Here is a 23,363-nt window from a genome sequence, read left to right as displayed (position 1 = left end):
GCCGCCGTGTAATTGCAGCTGTGCAGACAGGTTGATTTTAGACTCTGGAAGTGGAAAGCATGCCCTTTCGTCTAAAATCTGTGCTTGCTTTTACTATCAGGAAAGAACTTTTTTATATTTAATAAAATGCACTTAAAATGTTTTAAATGAGATGAAACCTGAAAAATCCAGCTTTCAGAATGATGTTCCCTATCTTCGGCAATCTGGTTTTAAAAGTTTAAATTTGGAAGTGAGACTTTTTATATAATGGAATGTGTTTGTGAAAAATTATATCTCTGTGTTTGTAACTGTGCATATCTGGTGTGTGTGTGCACGTGTGTACATGTATGTATGGGTGTGTATGGATGGATGTGTGGTGTGTATACATGTATGGGTGTGTGTCTGTGGTGTGTATACATGTATGAGGATGTGTGTGTGGTGTGTGTGTGGCATATATACATGTATGGGATAAATTTGTGGTGTGTATATGTGTGTATATGGTGTGTTTGCATGTATGGTGATGTGGGGGTGTATACATGTGTGTTCATGCATGTGTGCTTGTGTGTTTGTGGTGTGTATACATGTATAGGGATGTGTGTGTGTGTGTGTGTGTGTGTGTGTGTGTGTGTGTGTGTGGTTTCTCTTGCCCTGCAGACGCCATCCATGGCAAGTGCCCTTGAACACTGTGTGGCCCCTTCCCGCACTCAGCCCCAGCTCTGCACCTGGGTGGTTCCTACCTGTCATTCTCTTCACTGTAGTTTGATGTCTGTATTAATCTAATTATCATATTTTAAAATGTAATTATCATGTAATTATAAATAAAATTCAATATTACATTTCTGCAGCCTTTGATACTTGGAAAACAGAGTCCTTGCTACTAAAGAATTTATTAAATATTAAATTAAATAATTTATTGAATGCATCCTAAATTATGCTTGAGCACAATTCATATATAACCAAATACAAGCTGTAAGTCAGGCAATTTTGTAATTATACTAATTATCCACAGTGATTTAGGATAAGTGCAGTGCAGATCATTGTTAGCTGTGTGTGCAACCTCACTGTATGATCTCATAATTGCATTGAGGCACTTAACAAAATACCAGTCTAGAAATGTTCACGTAAAGGGCTAGCTTGTATGTTGTTTTCGAATGTGTGGTAGGAATTTACCTCTTTTAGGAATGAGTTTGAGGAATGTCCTGTGAGCACAGCCCAGGCTCACTCTCTGCCCTCTCACAGCAGGCCTGGGCTCCAGCTGCACTGCCGCCTCCCCCTGCCACCTCTGTGCCAGCACGGGGACTCTTCCTCCCTTCTGCCCCGTCCAGCCCTGGTCCTGTGCAAGGTTGCCCCTTCTCTTCTCCTCCAGGGGAACGAGGGCAGAGTCATTTAGGTTGAGACTCCCCGGTTGTCCTGCAGATAGGCAGGGGGAGCACAGCAGACACAGTGCTAGAGGACATGGGTTCAGAGAGGAGAGTCCGCCGCTGAGCCTGGACTTCACCATCCCGGGGTCAGGAAGATGAGGCTGATAAGGAAAGCCCGAGAGCCAGGAGGATAGACGTGTCCAAAGTGAGGTGTTAGGAAACGTCCCACCAAGGAGAGAGCACGGGGCCATCAGACACCCGGGAGTCTAAGAGAGATGGAGACTGAGGACTGGCATTGCGGGCGCACCTGGAGGTCACAGCTGCAGGGACAGAGCCACCTCAGTGGTGAAAACCCAATCAGTGTTTTGTTGGTGAGGAAATGGCAGGAGGAGATTGGATTGGTGTGTATGGAAGTCTGTTTTGAGAAGTTTTGCTGTAAAGAGGAGCTGAGACTCAGAGTGGTAGCTGGTGAAAGCATGGATCCAAACAGTGTTGTTTGGTATGGACACGTGAGTGTGAATAGCACGTTGTCGGCTGAGGCAAATGGTAGGATGAGAGGGTACAGAGATGTCTCTGATTTTAATTTAGTAACGTTTAATTTCATGCTTGCTAGAGTTGCGACTTTGTTTTGAAAAGGAGGAAAGCATGTTTGTCTCAACCTCAGGCAACGGGGGCTAGACATTACTACTGGCCCCAGGACTCTCCCCGAGGCCAGTTTACACCTTCGTTTAAGGCTGAGGCCCCTCTGACAGGTGGGTCTCCATGTGTCTGCTGACCAGGGAGAGCAAGGCCACACTGCACAGAAGGCCGCTGCCTTCACCTGCACCTGCGAAGCTGCAGGTCACAGTTCAGCAAATCCCACCAAGACTTGGAGGTGTGCCAGCAGTACTGTCTGATCTGTGAGTGTCTGACTATCGTGTCACAGCCAGGGACACAGATGAAGATGCCATTCTAGGTGGTGTGGGGACCCCCCTGAGCCTTGGGTTTAGGAATGCATGCCTAGGAGCTAGGGCAGAAAGAGACAAGGGCCTGAACTGACTTCTCATCACCTCCTGCAGATATTTCAGGCAGATGCACCAGCCTACGCTGTATTTTTGCTGTCAGACCAAGAAGAAAATATTCGTAAAAGTCACGGCAGGATGGGACCCTCCGGCCTGAAAAGTACTGTAGCCTCCAAGAGCCCAAGAGCGGCTACTCCCACGAACTGCCACACACAGAATGCCTAAAACAACAGGAATTTATTTTCTTAGGGACCTGGAGGCCAGAAGTCTGACATCAAGGTGTGGGCAGGGTCATGTTCCCCTGCCTGAGGCGGAGGCTCTGTGGGAGAACCCCTGCTGCCCCTCAGGGCTTCTGGAGGCTCCTGCCACGTTTTGTGCCTTGAGGCTGTGTCCCTTCTCTCCAGTTTCTGCCCCTGCCTTCTCCCTGCCTCTTCTCTTCTTTGTGTAGCTCTCTGTCTTCTCTCGTTAGGACACTAGTCATTGGATCAGGGCATACCTGGATAACCTGGTCTGGTGAGGCAGGAATTCCTGCCCTGGGGCCATGGAAATGGCCGCACACTTGACACCTGACACTGGCCAGGTGAGGTGTGAGTCACTCACAGCCCGAGGGAGGAAGACAGGGCCTGCCAGCCAGGGCCACACAGGGGTCACACCTAGGAATGGAATGAACACCCAGGGGCTGTGGAGGGCAGGCCGTGTAGTTCGGAGAAGGCAGTGCCCTCTGTGTCCTTTGTAGTATGAAGAAGGCAGGTGCCCCGTGTCCCATGGGAGGATGTGACAGGCTACGTGAATAATTCCGCCAGCTGTTAGGGAACCAAGACCTGTGATGCAAGGTGAGCACCACTGCGCCCGGCCCTGTGACAAGGAGGGTGGGTGGCCCAGGCCTTGTCCATCGGAGCAGGGGAGTGTCCACACATAGACTCAGGCCTTGATTTTAGGCCTTGAAGCCCATGCAGACTGATCTCGTCTGGAGATCCTTAACTTCATTAAATCTGCAAAGACTGTGTTTCCAAATAAGGACATCTTCAAGGTGCTAGGGGCTAGGACTCGGGCATATTATTTTTGGGGGAAAAGGGACACAACCCACTGCAGGGATCATTGCTGATTTGAATATAAAAGGTGGATTTGTAAAGTTTTATTCAAAAAAAATTTTTTTATCCTACTGATCTTTTGTATCATTATAAAAACCATAGTTCGTTTTAGAGAAATAAAGAAGCACAAAAAAAACTGTTTAATAATGGCAACTTTACCCAATGCTAATGATTTACAATATCTCTAGAACATTTTAATCTGCATGTGATTATTATCATACGCATGCATCATACCAGAATAATGTTTCCCAATTTTTTTGTATGTAAGAAGGTTATGGGCCTGTGACAACATTAAAAACCGAGCACCTGGTGTGCCCTGAAGGTTGGTGGCCCCAACAGTCATACGTTGGTACCTAGCACCCAACGTGACAGTGTTAAGAGGTGGGTCTTGGGGGTGCAGTTAAGTCCACAGGCCTCTCCTTCATGGATGGGTCCTGCCCTCATTAAAGGGGCTGGGGGTTCCCTCGCCCCTTCTGCTGGACGTGGACGCAGCTGGAAGGCACTGTCCCTGAGGGATGCCCGGGGCCCTCACCAAAGCCACCTCTTCCCAGCCTGCAGAACCGGGAGGAAGGGTTTTCTGTGGTTTATAGCACCCAGGCTACAGTATTTGTTTATTGAGGCCCCAGCACTCGAAGACGCATCCCGGAGGCCAGGTGGCCATGCGTGGCCAGGGTCTCTGCTGTGGGTGAGAACCCGGCCTTAGGAGCCCCGTAGGTGTGGCCTGGAGGGCCCGGGCTCCCTCGCCAAGGCCATTCCTTGCCTGGGCTCGGAGGGTGGGAACCTGCCTGCTCCTCCCGCTCCCCTCCAGGCGCCGCGTGGACATAGGCTGTGAAAGTCCCCGGAGACCCCTGCCCCATCCCTTGCCCCGCGGGGTGTCAGCGGTGGCCTCCCAGGCAGCAGGAGCGCGCAAGTGGGAAGCGGGGATCCCAGCCCACGTGCGTGGGGTGCTCCCAGCTGCCCCGGGACCTGTCCCCAGGGCGACCCTGGGAGGAGAAGGCCCCATCCCAGCGCCTGCCTGGAAGGAGGAACCCGGCCCAAGAGGAGCTGCCAGGGGCGCGCCCAGGCTCCCCTCCCCAGGCCTCCCGGCTCGCCTCCCCTCCCCTCCCCTCCTCCTGCGGTGTTTGCCTCCAGCCTTCCCTAGATTCCCACGCCGGCCTCACCCTACAGCGCTGCGCGACCGCTTTGCAGAAGCCAGATGATTCTGCCTATAGCAGGAATGAGGTGCGACCCGGCGCGCGAGGGAAGGAGGCCTCTGCGCTTTGGCTCCGGCCGCGCCTCTCCCTGGGATCCGGTCTAGGGCTGGCGAGCTCAGCGGGTCCCTGCTCAGAGCGGGGCTGCTGCACCACCTGCCGCGGGTGGCCAAAGCAGAAAAAAAAGAAAAAAAATGGGAGTGGGGAATACAAATGTCTTGTTTTCTTTTAAAAGTAAGGTCATCATCAATGTTGGCCTTTTTCTGGGGCCAGGGAGACCTGGCCGCGCCAGGTGAGCGCGAAGGTCGTGTGTTCCTCCCGCCAGGCTCCGCGGGGGTTTTCCCTAAGGGGCAGGGCAGAGGGGTAGGGCGCTGGCGCGGGGCTATTTCGCCTCCTGGATGGTTCAGGAGTCCCTCCCTCTTTCCGTTTGCAGTGGCAAGGGCTCTGCCAGTGCTTCGCATCCAAAAGCATGTGTCTTCGTTGTTTGTTTGTTTTTTCTATTGAATTAATAAAGGGGCTGTAGTGATTGATGAACCATTTATTTTTATACTTTTCAAATAAAAGAGATTGAATGTAACATTTGGTGGATCGCCTATTCTTCCGTGGCAATTTTAGTCTTTTTAAAAACTGGTTTATTGCAATGCGTTTCGAAGTGAAATATGACGTGGTGTCTGGAGAACATTAGAGCAGAGTATACTGCTTCCTTTTGACGAGCCGTTCTTAAGACACTCTTTTCCTGTCATTGTTGGAATACAAAATATTTAGATGTTCTGTTTAGGAACATTATAATAGCTCATGCCTTTTTGCCAACTCCTCAACATTTAAAAGAAAATCGGTTTTTTATGGTTTGTTCTTGAGCTTGTAATAATGCGCATTAAACTATAAAGACTAGGAGATTGATTTTTCTTTGAAGTCATAATTCCCTTAGCGCTTAAAATAGAAGTATTGTTTCATGAATAACTCAGAGAAACCCATTTGATCTGCATTATTCCTGGATAGATTAGTTGTGTGACCTGTGAGAATGAGTTGAATGCTCCATAGAGAGGTTTTTCAGTATTTTTATGACTTGCATCTTCGTGTAACCATATTCTAGCTTGATTTGATTACCCACTACAAGACTAGAGAAGATCTGTGGCCTGAAAAACAACATTTCTCCAGAATGTGGATTTGCAGAGAATATCCTGTTCAGACTCTTGAAAATGAGGAATTGTCCCTAATTGATCGTGATGGTTGGCATCTATTCGCACTTTTATGCATGAAATCTTTGGAACACATGCAGTTACTTAATAAAGTCAGGGTGACTAATTTTGCTGTTGAATGGGTAGGAACAAGCATTAGCCTGGTCTGGGTTTCTCCAGCTCTTAGGACAAGTTGGAACAGATTCGCCGTTCTGATGATTCATCTTTCTGATCACAGGGATAGCAGAACTCAGCTTTGAAGAAAGGCATCTGCAGAGATCACGGCAGTTCCATTTTGTGTTCTGAGTTTGCTCCTTTAGGTAAGGGAACTAGAATGCAGATGCAGTTAGAATCAGTCTCTCTCTCTGTCTGTCTGTCTGTCTCTCTCTCTCTCTCTCCTTATTGCACTGAGGGCCGGGCGCGGTGGCTCACGCCTGTAATCCCAGCACTTTGGGAGGCTGAGGCAGGTGGATCACGAGGTCAGGAGATCGAGACCATCCTGGCCAACATGGTGAAACCCCGTTTCTACTAAAAATACAAAAATTAGCCGGCGTGGTGGTGGACGCCTGTAATCCCAGCTACTCGGGAGGCTGAGGCAGGAGAATTGCTTGAAATCGGGAGGCGGAGGTTGCAGTGAGCCGAAATTGCACCACTGCTCTCCAGCCTGGGCGACAGAGCAAGACTCTGTCTCAAAAAAAAAAAAAACTTATTGCACTGATGCTCACATTAAAACCTGGTTTTTACTTAAGAAGATTTTATGTTCACCTTTCCAAAGGCCTGACTATGGAAAACAATCAGAAGATGAATGACAGTAAAAACATAATGGTGACATGTGGCATTGGCTCCATGCTAGCTGAGCACCAGATACTGTCATGAGCCTTACATGAGCCCTAAAAGGGCCATGAGATCATTCAATGTTCACAGTGACCCTGTGAGATAGAAAATATCATTCTGCCTATTCCACAGTGGGAGAGAAACTAAAGAGATAAGAAGATTGGCAGGGCCAAGCTACACATTCAGAAAAGGGTACATCCTTTTTCTCTGTTACTGTCTTTTGAGCAAAGATCTTTCTTTGTATATTTGACCTATTGCCCTTCTACCACATCTGCATTATAGGACACAGTTCAATACAGAAACACATGTAGGCACAGGGGAATATGTTCTGGGGAATTAAGTAGGACTGTTTTTTTTTTTTAATTATATGAAACTAAAGGAAGGGTATTCACCATCAAATTAAGAAGATTGGAGGATTCCATTGCATTCCTCTGTTTTTAATAATGTGCAATATTCTTTTGAACTGAATAACAGCCCTTACCTTACATGAATTAGCTTTAAGTGCATTTTATTCAAACTTGAAATTCACTCAACTATCAAACTCTTGTAGTAAAAGAGCCACACTGAATCAATCTCTCTCTCTCTCTCTCCCCCCTCCCCCTTCTTAATGTGATCATCCTTCTTATTTTACTTAACCAGCTGATGGAGCGGTGGCTTCCAGGAATAAATGGCGGAGTATTTTGTGTTCCTAAAATAGAAATATGTCCAGTTACATAACGGACCTTGATAAACAGTCTGACGGTGACACTGGTTAATGTTTGCTTGGCTGTAATTTCTAGAAGACAGTGTTTAAATAATATCCTGAGCACATTTCTTTGTATTGTCAACCTAAATAACAAACAGAAAGACTCTAAAAAACCATGTTTATCTAGGAATTGCATTGCAATGGGAATACATGTGCCATGGTAAGCTATGTGTGCATTCCGGGAGGTGAGAGAAGACAAAGCTTTTTTAAGGAAAAATAAGGAGGATTATACATTGTTTTCAGATAATGATCCTTGGCTACAAGGATCAATAGCAAGGGCGGTGCCAGCTGGAGGCCGGACAGGCAGTTGCTGGGCAAGTGTCCTCACGGAAGTATCTGTGTGTGTGTGTGTATGTGTGTGTGTGTGTGTGTGGTGCGGCGGGGGGGCGTTGTTGTGATGGTCTTTTTGCAGGGTTGTGGTTTTCGCAGTCTTTTGTAGCAGCTCTTGTCATCAGGCATTTATTTATGCATGAAAATCCTCGCTTCATGGCCTTCCCTGGCTCTATTTTTCAGCATTTTAACCTAAGTGACTCCATTTTGATTCTGACAAGCTTCACAGTACTCATTATTTACACACTGCCATCTTAATTACACTACAAAATGATCTCACAAAGAGTGTGGCTTTAAACTGAAAGGGCCATTTACTAATCTAAGTAATGTTGTCTGTGGGAAAATGGCTTCCTGAGTTCCCTCCAACATGTGGTTCCAAATGCCCTTTCAATAATGCTACAATGTTTCATTTTTAACTACCCATAAACTGAGGGTTTATGGGTTTTTTTTTTAAAAAAACAGCTTTATTGAGATGTAATTCAAATGACATACAATTCACCCACTTAAAGTGTACAGTGCAGTCTTGTTTATTAGATACACCCAACTATCCCAACAGTCAATTTTACAACATTGACTTCACCTCCAAAAGAAACCTGTACCTTTTAGCAATCCCTCCCTTCCCTCCCACAGCCCTCAGCAACCACCGGCTCGCTTCTTGTCTGTAGGGTTCGCTCTTTCAGATATTACATCTGAGTGGAATCATTTCCATGATCTTTAGTGTCCAGATTCTTTCATGTAACATGATGTTTTCAGGGTTCATCCATGTTACAGCATATATCAGTGCTTTATTCTTTTTTATCTATTATATTAAAATATAGCTAAGTAATATTCCATTGTATGGATATATCACATTTTGTTAACCCATTCATCTGTTGGTAGATGTTTGTGTTTATACTTTTTTGGCTATCATGAATAACACTGCTACAAACAAAAACTCAAGTGCAACTTTTTATGTGGACACGTTTTTATTTCTCCTGTGTAGTTTCTTTAAAAACAAATCCTGAATTCTGATATACTCATGTTATCAAAAGTGCTTCCTGTGTTTTCCTCTGATACTATCAAAATTTGTCAAAACTTTGTCGAAAGAAAAGGTCAAAGAAAAGGGTCCTGGACGTCGTCGTAATTTTCCTCTGGGTCCTCAGGGTTGATCAGGAAGTATTTACTGAACCTTTACTCATAAACCCATTCAAATAATCACTCTAGGTGGGGCATGATGGCTCACGTCTGTAAGCCCAGCACATTGGGAGGCCAAGGCGGGCAGATCACTTGAGGTCAGGAGTTCAAGACCAGCCTGGCCAACGTGGCAAAACCCTGTTTTTACTGAAAATAGGAAAAAAATCTTAGCAGGGCATGCTGGTCCCAGCTACTCGGGGGGCTGAGGCATGAGAATCGTTCAAACCCAGGAGGTGGAGGTTGCAGTGAGCTAAGATTGTGCCACTTCACTCTAGCCTGGGTGACGGAACAAGACTGTGTCTCAAGAAAAAAAAAAATACTCTATCCCGAAGCAGAATAGCCAGACTAGCAATTAGTTAAAGAGAATAGTTAGTCTCCTTAAATGTTAATTCCCCACATTTCAAAACCAGTCTGGGATCCTGGCACTGAACCACATGGCATTCCCTAGACCACCTATGACAGCCAGCTGCTGCAGGGAGGAAGGATTCCTCATCCTTCTGAGCCACATGGCGTCCCCCAGACCACCTGGTCCAGCTGCTGCTGCAGGGAGGAAGGATTCCTCGTCCTTCTGAGCCACATGGCGTCCCCCAGACCACCTGGTCCAGCTGCTGCTGCAGGGAGGAAGGATTCCTCGTCCTTCTGAGCCCCATGGTGTTCCCTAGACCACCTATGACAGCCAGCTGCAGCAGGGAGAAAGGATTCCTTGTTCTTCTGAGCCACATGGCGTCCCCCAGACCACCTGGTCCAGCTGCTGCAGGGAGGAAGGATTCTTCGTCCTTCATGGTTCTTCCCTGAGCCGCATGCCCAGTCAGCATCTCACTGGGTCCTGGCTATTGGGTGTACACTGGTGTGTACCTGTCCACGCTTTCAGTACATTCACAGGATTGCGCAACCATCACCACAATCTGATTTTGATACATTTTTGTCAGCCCTGAAAGAAACTCCATACCTATGAGCAGTCACTGCCCAATCCCACCCGACCTCATTCTATTCCCCAACCCAAGATAACAACTAATGTACTCTCAGTGTCTATAATGTGCCTGTTCTGGACGTTTCATACCTATGGAATCTTACATGAAAAGGCGGGTTTTTGCGAGTGGCTTCTTTCATGTAGTGTAATGCTTTCAAGGCTCATCCATGGTGTAGCACGTACCAGTCCTTCATTCCTTTTTATTGCTTAATAATATCCCACTGTAGGACTATCTCATATTTTATTTATTCATTGACTAGTTGATGGACATTTAGGTAGTTTCTACCTTGCAGCTATTATAAAATATGCTGCTATGGGCCAGGCGCGGTGGCTCACGCCTGTAATCCCAGCACTTTGGGAGGCCGAGGCGGGCGGATCACAAGGTCAGGAGATCGAAACCATCCTGGCTAACACAGTGAAACCCCGTCTCTACTAAAAATACAAAACAATTAGCCAGGCGTTGTGGTGGGCACCTGTGGTCCCAGCTACTTGGGAGGCTGAGCCAGGAGAATGGCGTGAACCCGGGAGGCGGAGCTTGCAGTGAGCCAAGATCATGCCACTGCACTCCAGCCTGGGCGACAGAGCGAGACTCCGTCGCAAAAAAAAAAAATATATATATATATATGTGTGTGTGTGTGTGTGTGTGTGTGTGTATATAGTGTGTGTGTATGTGTGTGTGTATATATACGTGTGTGCATATATATACGTGTGTGTATGTGTGTGTATGTATATATATACACATATATGTATATATACATGTATACATGTATACGTATATATGTATATATACATGTATACGTATATATGTATATATACATGTATACATGTATACGTATATATGTATATATACATGTATACATGTATACGTATATATGTATATATACATGTATACGTATATATGTATATATACATGTATACGTATATATGTATATATACATGTATACATGTATACGCATATATGTATATATACATGTATATGTATATATGTATATATACATGTATACGTATATATGTATATATACATGTATACATGTATACGTATATATGTATGTATACGTATACATGTATACGTATATATGTATGTATACGTATACATGTATACGTATATATGTATATATACATGTATATACATATATATACATATATATATGCTGCTATGAAAATCCCTGTATAAGCTTTGTGTGGACATGTTTTTATTTCTCGTGGGTGTATTCTTAGGAGTGGAGTTGTAGGTCATGTGGTAACTTTATGTTTCAGTTTTTGAGGAACTGCCAAACTTCCTTCCACAGAGGCCACTTACTTCCCACTAGCAATGTACATGAATTCCAACTTCACCACATCCTCACCAGCAGCTGCCATTAGTCTTTTTGATTCTAGCCATCCTATAGGTGGTATCTCATGGTGGTTTGATTTGCATTTCCTTACTGCGTAATAATGTTGAGCATTTTTTCATGTGCTAACTGGTCATTTGTGTATCTTTTTTAAAGAAATGTCTATTCAAATGTTTTCCCCATCTTTCGAACTTGGGTTTTTGTCTTTTTGTTGTTGAGTTGTAGGAATTCTTTACATATTCTGGATACATGATCTTTGTCAGATATGATTTGCAAATATTTTCACCACTTCTCTGGGTTGTCTGTCCCTTTCTTGACAGTGTCAAAGGTTCTCCATGTTAATAGTCTCACTGATCTGTGGTTTCTTCCATTGTTCGTGCTTCCGTGTCATCTCTAAGAGCTGCTGCCCAAGAGGCACTTGTTTTAAGGACTGAGGTAACTTCCCACCTCCAGTCCATCTCTACTCCTGAGTGTTGTCCCTTCTTTCAAATTATTGTTTTAAAAGTTGAGTTTTAAGACTATACTTTCAGGGATCATTTCTACAGTTTGTTAAAAGTAGAGTTTTGATTTAAAAAAAGTGTCTTGGCTGGGCGCAGTGACTCACGCCTGTAGTCCCAGCACTTTGGGAGGCTGAGGCGGGTGAATCACTTGAGGTCAGGAGTTCGAGACCAGCCTGGCCAACATGGTGAAACCCTGTCTCTACTAAAAATACAACAATTAGCTGGGCATGGTGGCGAGCACCTGTAATCCAGCTACTCGGGAGGCTGAGGCAGGAGAACTGCTCGAACCCAGGAGGCAGAGGTTGCAGTGAGCTGAGATTGCACCACTGCACTCCAGCCTGGGTGAGAGAGTGAGACTTCATCATAAAAAAAAATAAATAATAAATAAAATATAAAAAGTGTGTTTATGAAAACTGTGATGCCACCAAGTATACTAGGAAATGGATTGGCAGCTTTCACTTCCTCTCTAGTACTCCTGCATCTAGACCAAGGGCCGTTAATGAGGTGTGATTTGCCCCTACGGGACATCTGCCAATGCTTGCAGACGGTCTGGTTGTCAACGCAGGGGATGCTACCAGCATCTAGTGGGTGGAGGCCAAACACCCCACCACGCAGAGCAGCCTCTGCCCCACAACAAAGAATCATCCACCCCAGATGCCAGCAGGGCCCCAGGTGAGGAGCCCAGTGTGGCTGGGACAGCCTCCGGGCTGCCCTCAAGCCTTACCGTCCGCATCCTATTCTGATTCTGCAGAGAAAGGGGATGCCTTTGAAATGAGCCCGTTTGTACAATTCTTATTTTCATTTTCCTTCATATTCTGTCCTCTGATCCTAAAAGCTTTCCGTGTTTTACTAGCATCTTTTATTACTTATGGAAATCCAGTCTAGAGCAAGAATAAAACTATGATTTTTTTTTTAAAGAAACCAAAAATGCTGACCAATAAGTTTGCAAGGTTATAAGAACTATTTTTATGACAGCACACACACAGTTTATTCCTGGGCTGATACTTCAGTTCTTAAAGGATTTCAAATACAGTTTATCACCAGATTTAGGTTTAAAAAACATGCATTTTTTTCCATCCACATAAAATACTAGTAGACTTGATTCTCGCTTCTTGCACTCTAGTTGGTGAAGAACCGTTCAATCCCGGAGGGAGTTTCAGTACCGGTTGCTGTAAGGTGCTTCTCCTCCCCTATTCTGAGATTTAATTGAAGAACAGTGACATATGAATTTAAACTAAATTGTATATACAACCAACCCACACAGAACCTGAATTTATTCTGAGTGTGGAAGGAATATTTGCTTCTTAAAAAGAGAACTAGAGAAAGCGAGAGAGAGAATTTACCTTTGAGAGATAAAGAAATCAGGGAAGTTTTTAATATTCCTAAATGAAGGAATAGGAATAATATTTATTATTTATAGGAATAAGAATAATATTGAAGAACAGAAATATCAGCAAGCAAATAAACTGTGTGTGTGCTGTTACAATATTTATTATTCTTCTTCCTGCTTACCTCTGAAGACATACAGATAGCCAAGTAGCACATGAAAATATGCTCAATCTCATTACCCAGTAAGGAAATGCAAAGTGAGAGAATTTACCTTTGAGAGATTCCATAATTCTCCCTAAACATTGTATGTCCTGGTGAGAAACTGACTTGTTCCATTTATCTCCAAACCTACGTGTTTGAGCTTTGCCCTAAGCCCTGCTTCCCCACAGTGGCTGCGGCCATGGGTGGTACTGCCCAGTGCCCGCCAGGTGCCACTGCCTGCCTGGGCACTGCCATCTGCCCATTAGGGTTAAGAGCTCAGCGTCCCTCCAACCTTAGTGTGCCGGGTGGCTGCTCTTGGGTGATGTCCTCTTCTCAGAGAAATAGTCCTAGGCCTGCTACCCCTGGTCTGGAAGACCCTTTACCAGCCACTCTGAGCACGTTGGAACCGTCTCCTTCTTTTTGCCAACTCTGCAGCCTTGAGGCTGGGGACTCACAGGGTTGGTCGTTTGTCAGGGCTGGGGATGATGTGCCCTCCTGTGGGACACTCCTGCTTTCAAGTCTCCTCTCCTGCTGGGCTCAGTGATGGCTGAGCACCTGACTCATCCCTGGGCTCATGGAGCCACAGTCTTGGGAGGGTGCTGGGCAGGAGTGCCCAGGGCACAGCCAGGCTCCTGGAGTCCCAGTGCTGAGCCCGCCTGGGGCTCCCAGCTCCACTGGGACACAGGCAGGGACCAGAGCACAGGACTGGGGCATCCTCATTTGTGGAGCCCACCCGACCCCAGGGGCAGCCCCTGCCACCCAAGACAGGAGAGAGGAGCACAGCCCCAGCACAGGGCACGGGACGGAACTCACCTGTCAGGAATGTGCCCCCGCTCTGCGGATCTGCTCTCTCCAACTCTGGAGTTGCTCTTCAGTCCACAGCTCAAGTCCTCGTGTGACAACTTCCAGAGAAATGAGTTCTCCAGGCTCCAGCCATATCCTCATGGGAAGATGGCTTCGAATTTCCCGATTCTGGCTGAACGCAAAGATAGTGAGAGCAGTAAACAACTTTATGGGATCTTCTGCTGGAGTCGGAGCTGATGAGCAGTTTTTGACATGAACCTTCCTTCTACTCCTTTCTCCAGAAGTTGTCACAGGAGGACTTACGGGAAGGGCTGAAGAGCAGCTTCAGAATATTAAAAACTTCCTTCATTCCTGGGAATTGGCTAATCAGACAGCAAGAAACCTGGGAGGGTGGGTGGTAGAATGACAGGCAGGGAACGTGGGGTTGAAAGTGGAGGTAGGAAGGTAGACAAAAAGCAGCTTTCAGCCCCTCGGAAGATGCCGTTTGCCATGTGGCTGTGTTGCTTTATGACCTGGAAAGTGACTCACACAGCATGAGTGCGTCTCCTGAACATGTAAGACGTTGAGACACATCACAAGACAGATGAGAGGGTTTGAGGGTTGGTTTGGGATTAGCCATGAAAATGCATCTTCCACTGTTAGAGCAGGTGACTGTCCTTCAGCTGCTGGGGCTGGGAGATAAGGAGGCCCATGGCGGGCACGTGGGTCTGCAGTCAGCCCTCCCTGGAGAGGCCGGTGCAGGGGGGTGCAGCTCTCGGTGAGGATGGCCCGGGGATAATCCCTCCACAGGGATGGTTCCATTACCTGTCTCTTGACCTCAGTCTAGAAATTGGCAAATATAAGACCTGCACTCTCCCCGAATTAAAATAGCAATCCTCCCACGGTGATCCTGGTTAAGTTTAGATTCTATAATGTGCCTTATTTTCCAAAGAAAATTGTTAGTTTTGTGACATGTTTTTCTGGGATTACCCTAATGAGTAGTTCCGAGTCCTACCTGTGCTGAGAGTCACCTGTGAGAGTGTAGACCAGGAAGCAAGAATCTCGTGGGTGCAGGACAGCTCTGTAGGCCCTTCTGAGGCCACCGCCCCGGGCCGGCCCAGCATCGAGGAGTCACGGACTTAAATCCCTCAGCAAAACCCAGTCCAAGCAAGGACCCTGCCCACCACAGGGCTATGCTGTGTCTTTTCTTTAACAGGTGTCTAGAGTTATTTGCCGTGTCATCTACCCAGACATTTTTGGGAAATGGTTTAGAATGCGGTGAGGGCCTGGGAGTCACCTAGTGTAGGTACCAGCCTTGGACACTAGTTTGCAGGGGAAAGTATTTTCAGAAGAAGGATCAAGAAAAGAATTGTTTTAATTTTTTTTTTTTTTTTTTTTTGCGACGGAGTCTCACTCTTGTTGCCCTGGCTGGAGTGCAGCCTGCAGTGCTCACTGCAACCTCCGCCTCCCAGGTTCAAGCAATTCTCCTGCCTCAGCCTCCTGAGTAGCCGGGATTACAGGTGCCCACCACCACGCCCAGCTAATTTTTTGTATTTTTAGTAGTGACAGGGTTTCACCATGTTGGCCAGGCTGGTCTTGAACTCCTGACCTCGGGTGATCCTCCCGCCTCAACCTCCCAAAGTCCTGGGATTACAGGTATGAGCCACCACACCTGGCCTGTTTTATTTTAATTTTATACCAAACACACAGCACTAATTCTGTGCCAGGCACTTTATAAATATTAACTCTCTTCATCTTCCTGATAACAATAAGAGGTACTATTATTCTCACTCTTGTACAAACAAGGAAACAGAGGCACAGAGACACTAAACCACTTGCCCTTGATCGCAAAGCTATTAAGGATGGGGGTGGGATTGGTGCCTCGGCGCCTGGCTCCAGAACGCTCTCAGCACTGGGACCTGTGGTCTGGGAGCTTGAGCTTCTCCTGGTGGTTTTCATGGCTACTCGCTGGAACCAGGTGTGTGTTTAACCTCATACTCAAAAGTTTATGTGAGTGGCCCTTTTCTCAAGAATCATTAAACATGTTTTTAACTTGAGTGATCACCAATATATTTAATAACTGCTCTGTGGAAGGTCAGGAAGGGTGGAAGGACATGAAACAGCCGCTGGCACAGTCGTTCCTGCTTTGCATTGCTACAGAACAAATGTTTCCAAACCTCAGCACTGAAGCAGCAGCAGCTTCATTAGGTCTCAGGATTTTGTGAGCTGGGATTCAGGCAGGACTGAGCAGCGATGGTGCCGCCTCGATGCTCTCAGAGGGCAGCTGAGGCCTCGGCATGGCCCAAGCCCTCTCCAGGTGCAGCTGGGCCAGGGGGAGCTGCTGGAAAACTGCCCTACTGGGCTCCCCTCTCCATGTGGCCTCAGAGCCTCCCCAGGTGGACTCCCCTGCGGGGCAATCAAACGGCCCACCTGTTGACTCAAGAGGCCACGGTGGAAGTGGCTGGTCCTCATCAAGGTCAGGCCAAGTGCCAGCACAGTGCCAAACCCACCCCACTGTGTTAGCAGGACCACCAGGGCCAGTCCAATTCCAGGAAAGGGGAACGGGCTCACTTCTCCGTGGGACAAGTATCCAAACCCAGCAGCCCTCTTTCACGCATCACACTGAGAGGCAGGCAGTGGATTCTGAATCACAGGCTGTCAGTTGAATAGCATAAACCGTCACTGCCATTCCGTAACTCACACTCACAGTGCTCTTTGATTTATTCAAATCAAAGTTTGAGATTGCGAAGGTTCATGATAAATTTAATTGAATCCCTCCATATGCATTAAGGTATGATATTCAGATCAGCATTTTATGCCCGTTGCCTCCAGAGGCCAACAGTCCCCTGAGACCAGCAAGGGCCTAATAGTAATGTTCACCCCACAGTTTGCAGCCTAATAGTATAATGCCTAGTTTCATTTCCACTCTTAGCCTAATCTCTTCCATTGGATTGTAATATTGTTTTGTATGGGAAGTCCCCGTTAGTGCGGTGTGCACATTTTTATGGCTGGCTGGCTCCTGTGCATTGAAAAGCACCTGTTCTGAGGACGGTAAACACAGCTCTTCCATGTGGGCATTCAAGATGAGTTCACGCGGGTCTTCAATAGAAACCATTTTGTCCCTAAGCAAAACATCATCATGTTTCAGCAGTTTTCTTCTCTCTGCTATAGTCAAAGAGGGGCTTGCATATCAAAATCAGATGGCTGCACCCTCAACCCCATCCTCTCCCCCACCCTGGGAGCTGCAGCGCCACTCCACCCTCAGCCCGCTGCTCCTGGAGGGGACAGAGGACCCACCTTCTCGCTGCCGTCTGGATGTGTCAGGTGTTCTCTAGGCCAGCAATGTGTATGATGGGCATTTTGATGGATGGCTAAATGTATTACACATTTCATCATCCTTTTAAGAGGAGTAAGAGTGTTTTCTCTTATCAATTCCATTTTAATGTTAGTTATAACAAAAACATAGTTTAATGGTTTGTGCAAAAATTCACTCATTTTGCTCAAAGGTAATTAATAAATGCACCCTATTTGATGCAGAAACTGCATCTCCAGAAAGTGATTCCATCCCTGGGAGAAGCTTCCAGACAAAAAGGGCAAGAGAGTAGATACTTCAGTGATTCCACCTGCCGTGACAGAAGCCCTTTGTCCTCCATTCTGGATCTTGGAGAGGAGGGATTGAGATCTCAGAAGCTCTATCAGATAGGCTTTTATTTATTTAGAGGTTTGTTTTTCCTGCAGTATCCTCTTTAAACACCCACAGTTTTTTTAAATCCAAGACAGTATTGCCTAGAACATGTGGATAATCTAAACACGATCTAGTAAACTGATTACAGGTAAATTAAAACTTTTGTCTGTAATTTTCTATTTAGTTGCTGTGATCTTTACATGAATGTTTCTTACTGGCTGTTCATTTGCACTGCATATTAGACAGAGACCACCTAGGCAGGCACTGCCAGTGGTGCCAATGGTACTCCAACAGTTATGCAATTATAAGGCGTTCTGCACTGAACTGAGGTCGAGGAATGCAGGCTGTGTCTGGGAGTCGATTTCCCATGAAATCGTGGACTTTGGTTCCGCCCCAGCTGTGCCTGGCTTCCCTTTCCTTCCCACAGTGGTCCCCATTTGTTTTCCTTTGACCCCACCACTCTCGCCATGTACCCTGAGCATCTCCTCCTCCCAGGCCTGGATGGGGGCCAGACACTGAAGCCCAGTTCTCCTTGTAGCTTGCTGCCAAATTCTTATGGCCTTTCCATATCACAGGCTTATAGTCCTGTTGTCTTGACCAAAGAAAAAGAATCCTACAAAAGTGTGATACATATGACCTCAACCCTGAAGTCTCTGACTCCTTTGGAGAAGTTAACTTGGAAATCTATCCATTTCCCTTGAGACCCGGGCTCACTGAACCCCCTTGAGACCGGGGCTCACTGAACCCCCTTGGGGAGACCCGGGCTCACTGAACCCATCGTCTTCTGACCCCACCATCAGCACAAGTCTCATGGCCCTTTCCAGAAGCAGCTAAGCCTAAAAGTGGGAGAAACAGAAAAATCGAAGCCCCCACGTGGGCACTGTCTACCTCCAAGGACCCCCAGACTGAGGGGCTACAAAATCCTCAGACCTGTGTTCAGATCAAAAGCAACCCTTTCTGTGCATTTGCCCAAGGTTTCAGTCTCATCTCTGAGCTAAGGACCCTGTGAGTGTGCACAAGTCAGCATCACCACTCCTGGCCTTAGTGGTGAGAAGAGTGGTTGGGCTGGTCTCTAAAGTCTTTCTAATTGTGAAAGTCTATCTCATTTCATTTCCGATAAGTACATCTAAAGTAACAGATATCATGGTGATCTTTTAGCTTGAGAATAAAATGTGTGAAGTTGGGTTTGACTGTGAACTGGCGGAAGGCAAGAGAATACACCCATCGAGCTGGCTGAAGAGCAGTTGTTAGTTTTCAGCAGGTCACCTCTTATATAACCAGTTGTTGGGAGATAACCTTCCATGGGTCTGCATGTCCTGCAAGCCAGGCAGGATCCACCCTTATTCTGGACTATTTTTTCCAGGATGTTTACATAATGAACAGGCTAGGAAGATAGAGAGTGTGTCTATCTGCAGCAAATAACAGGTCTTGGGAGATATAGTGTCTCCCTGCGGAGCAGGGCACTGGCGTAGCTACTGACAGTTCTAAAGGATTCAGGTTTCCTGGATGGGCGTTCCTCTCCTGCCACTCAACCCACTGCATGCAGACAGCCACCTGGGCCCATTCACATGGCTCCTATGTGAACTGGGTATTAGGGAACTCATGTCAAAATGGTGAAATGTCGCTACTGCTGTGAATAATAACCCGCCCTTTGTCTCTGACCCAGGAATCTCATTCCTTCATGAGCATCCACAAAACTTAGCTTTTGGGTAGATAAAATCTCAGATGTGCCACTGTTCTTAACATAAGCCTAGTGTTGACCCTTTTTGTAAAACTAGATGATGCTGAAATTCCTTTTATAATCTCGTCTTTATATATATATACATATAAAATATTTATAAAAATTTAAAGAGAGCAAAAATATGTAAGATGAAAAATAAGCCAGTTAACCTCTACCTGATATCTTTGACTTTCTGGATTGGAAATGAAATTTGCTGAACAGATGCTGGATCCTGAAAAAGTATTTGGAAGTATTCATTATCAACTAAAGTTTCATTAGAAATCCTAGAAATCTCTGGTGTGGATTAATTGGAGAGGAATCTAAGACAGGGCAATGGCAGTGGGCGAAGATTCAGAAAGAACATGTTGCTGCCAGCAAGGAGGGTTGACCATTGCTGACAATGGCTGAACAGGCCAGGCGTCCTAAAAGCAGTGAGCTTCCCTCCAGAGAAATGTGCCATTTGCAATCCTCATAATGATGCCGCAAGATGGGGACCACTGTCCTCCTGGGGATGCTGAGGTGGAGGGAGCTTGACTCGCTTAAGATCTCACTTTGAGTAACTGCGCTGCGGGCGGCACTACATCCCACTGTTTCTGCTGCCACACCAGGAGTCCTGGGCCAGAGCCCCTGAGAGGTGGCTTTGATGGTTCTGAGAAAAAATAAGGGCTTATTCTGATAACAGTGTGAAGCTAAGATGCTACTGATCTGCATTTTCAATAGTTTTGTGTGCTTCTGCAAAGAGCAGTTTCCACTTATTGAATGCTCTTCACGATGACCACATAGAAAAGTGTGATTATAATGTTCATTTTAAAGCTGAGCAAACAGAGGTACAGAAAACTCAGTTATTTTCCCTGTTACCCAGGCAATCAGCTTCAGAGAGCCCGAGGTCTTGGCTGTCATGCAAATAATGATTTTGATACGACGTACATGTGTTGCAGATCCTGATGCCCCCAAACTATTTTCTGCAAATATCTGGGTGGATTAGATCTGTCTACAGCAGGGAATATGGCAGAAGGTAAAGAAAGCTTAAAGAAATATCTGCCTTTTAGTAGCATCCCCTCTGAAATGACCTAAGGCTCAAAATATGTGTGGTGCTGTGAGAAACACCAGGCCATATTCAGATTTGTGCATAGAAATGAGATAAGAATTATGAGGCAGGAGGGGAGGGGAGGCGGAGGGGCGTGTACGCCGGCAGGATCCTGAGCCTTCAAAGGCCAAGCAGCTGGCATGTAGGTGCCACATATGACTGTGTTGCCTGTGACGTCATAGGAAGCTTCAGCTGGGTTTTTTTTGTTTGTTTTGTTTTTTAAATAAGGTCAGTCGAGTATAAGATTCAGAAGGAACATGTTGCTTTAAGGAAGGGGGAAGACAGTTGCAACTTCTCTTGTTAAACATCCTAGGAATTTTAGAAATATGAATCACTGTGTAATTTTTCTTCTGGGAAATCTCAGAAAAAATAAACACGGTGCATTTCCTACGCCATGGACACTCTCCAGTGTGATGGACAGGGCTTGGCTCACCAAGTTTAATTGGACAGTCGCCATCTGACATTCTGGGCTTGCTTTTCTAGCTTTATTTTTGAAGCACCCAATTTGGCTTCCTACCTTATTTTCTTTGTATGCTCAGCTCCTGAGCAGGGTTTGGTGCAAGCATGGGTGGGAACAAGTGGGTGAGTGGCAAGGTACTGAGGACACAGAACCAGACAAGACTTTTATCTGCTTCCAGACCAGTGATTCTCCACTCAAGGCCTCAAGTGTCCAAGGAGAGAATACAGTCATGGATTCTTAGTTTCTATTCCTGGTTGGGTCAGTAAAGACCCTTCCTCATCTTTCTGTTCTGGTTATCACTAGAGACAGAAACTAAAAACCATGGCTTCAGGTTGCTAAAAGCCTAAAACAAAACAAAACAGAAGAGAACAACAAAATAAGATGGGCTGGACAAGCTTAGGACATCTCCTAATGCAGCATTTTTTAAGGGAAATGCAGCATTTTTTAAGGGATTGAAAAATTCTCAAAATCAATTCTTACATGTGTTGAATACAGCAGCCTGTGGTGGACCATGACTCCGAGTCTAACATACAACTGGTTTTGCAGGTGAGAGTCATTTTGTAACATGTTTCAACACCTTCCTCTCCTGATAAGCAGTTTCTAGTCTGAATCAGGACTTTAAGAATATGCTGTATAATGTTTGTACCAATACGAAGCAAGTGTTTTCCTGTCTCACAGCCTTTTTTGTAATGATTAGAAACTTACCCTCTGGGCCATTCCTCCTGACATTGCCACCTCCAGACCACCAATCTTTTAAAAATGTAAGGCTAATTATAAGCGTATTTTCACCTACAATGTGCGTGTGTGTGTGTGCCATGTGTGCACGTACATGAATAGCTGTACCAGGTAGGAGATCTCTCACACTTGGCTGGACACTCCGGCTACGCGGGAACAAGCACCTGAGCGGGGTCCTCAAAACCAACCAGGAATCCGCCCGCCGACGTCCTGGCTGTGACTGGCTTTGGGAAGTTTGACTCCATGCCGTCCTTTGCTTCTCCACTCGGTTCTGATGAAGAAAACTGAATTGCGCTTCCACAATTCAGTGGCGGGAGAGGGTGGACCTCTCGAGTTCCCAGGGCCCCTCCTGTCACCTGCCCCAGGGCCCCGTGCAGGGCCACACTGACCCCCAGGGAAAGCTTGCCACTTAAGGGTTACAGGTCAAGGCTGGGTAGAGGTTTTTAGTTTTTGTGTTTTTACACACAGAGAAAATGAGACTAATCCCTGGTTTATAATAGATCAGGAGACTATCATTTCTTTTGTTCCAAAAAAATACACTTTTTTCTCTGTCATCTTTCACCATACGTGGTAATGTCCCGAGCTGTTTGTGCTCCTTACGATATAGGGGAATGTGTTCCATTCCTGGGGCTTCTGCAGCAAATTCCCACACACCTTCTAAAATTGTTATGGGTAAGAAATAGATTCTTACATAGGTCAGCTCCCACATATTTAGGCTGATGAAAAACAAAATTGCTACAAATAGTGTGAAGGAGCCACCCTTGCTTGAAATGCATGTCGACAGGTGCAGTCACAGATTCCGTTTGGACTCAGATTTGGACTCTTTTGGGCAATGACGCAGGGAGGGCCTGAGCTGCCAGGACCCATCCCCTCTCGTAAGTCTGAGCCCCGTCTGCAGGAAGCTCTTGTTTTATCATCACGAAAATCACCTCACTTTTGACACATCATCTGCATTATTTGTTTTGCGAGTAGACCTTTTGCTTACAGGAAATGTGTTCATCATAGGGGAATATTTTATATTTTTGGAATAGCAATATCGGGTCTCAAAAACAAACCTTATATTTGAGTAGAAATTAGTCATGAAATTTCCCAGGCCCGTATGTACTTTCTGCGCACGTCCTGTGTCCCTGTATGACCTAGAGATGTTGAACCATCAGAGAACTGAGAAGGTGGAGAAAAAGGTGGATTTGGAGTCCTGTCTGCCATCACTATTCAGGGTCCACCTGTGGCCACTTTGGTGTGAGGGATAAACAGAGTGGACGCACCACAGCTGTGGGACCAACGTGTGCACAAGCTGGCGCACAGGACACAAAATTCCTCTTCATGCTTATGCTGCCCCCACCCTCGAAACCAGCCTGGGAAGTGGATGCAGGGACATGGCTGCCGCTAGGTTATCCCCCTCCATGCACTTAAAGCAAAGTGCTGTGATTTAAATATCAGCTTTCACTCTGCATCTGAAACGCCTCATTTCCAAGATGCGGCATTGTTCTACTCTTTGGTGAGAAGGGCTTCCCACGCCAATGGGAAGACACTACTGGTCCTAGTGGTGTCCCGCTTGGAGAGACATTAAGCATGAAGAAAATGCATCTATGATCAATAACGACGGTAGCTGAATCATACTTAATTAGTTCTTAAATAACACTTATTATTTTGTAATTAGTGAAAAATATGATCTGCTAT

The 23,363-nt window shown here is 46.1% G+C and overlaps 1 protein-coding gene across 3 annotated transcripts in view; it reads left to right on the top strand.

Moving 5' to 3' along the window:
- The window catches only part of MBP (myelin basic protein), a 124,000-nt gene that overhangs the window by 13,175 nt on the left and 87,462 nt on the right, over nucleotides 1-23,363 (top strand). The window lies entirely within an intron of this gene.

The sequence above is a fragment of the Gorilla gorilla genome, chromosome 17 (assembly GCF_029281585.2).
Source record: "Gorilla gorilla gorilla isolate KB3781 chromosome 17, NHGRI_mGorGor1-v2.1_pri, whole genome shotgun sequence".
In the NCBI taxonomy this organism is placed as follows: domain Eukaryota; kingdom Metazoa; phylum Chordata; class Mammalia; order Primates; family Hominidae; genus Gorilla; species Gorilla gorilla.
The sequence above is the reverse complement of the archived record's forward strand: the minus strand, read 5'-3'. Positions and strand labels throughout refer to the sequence as shown.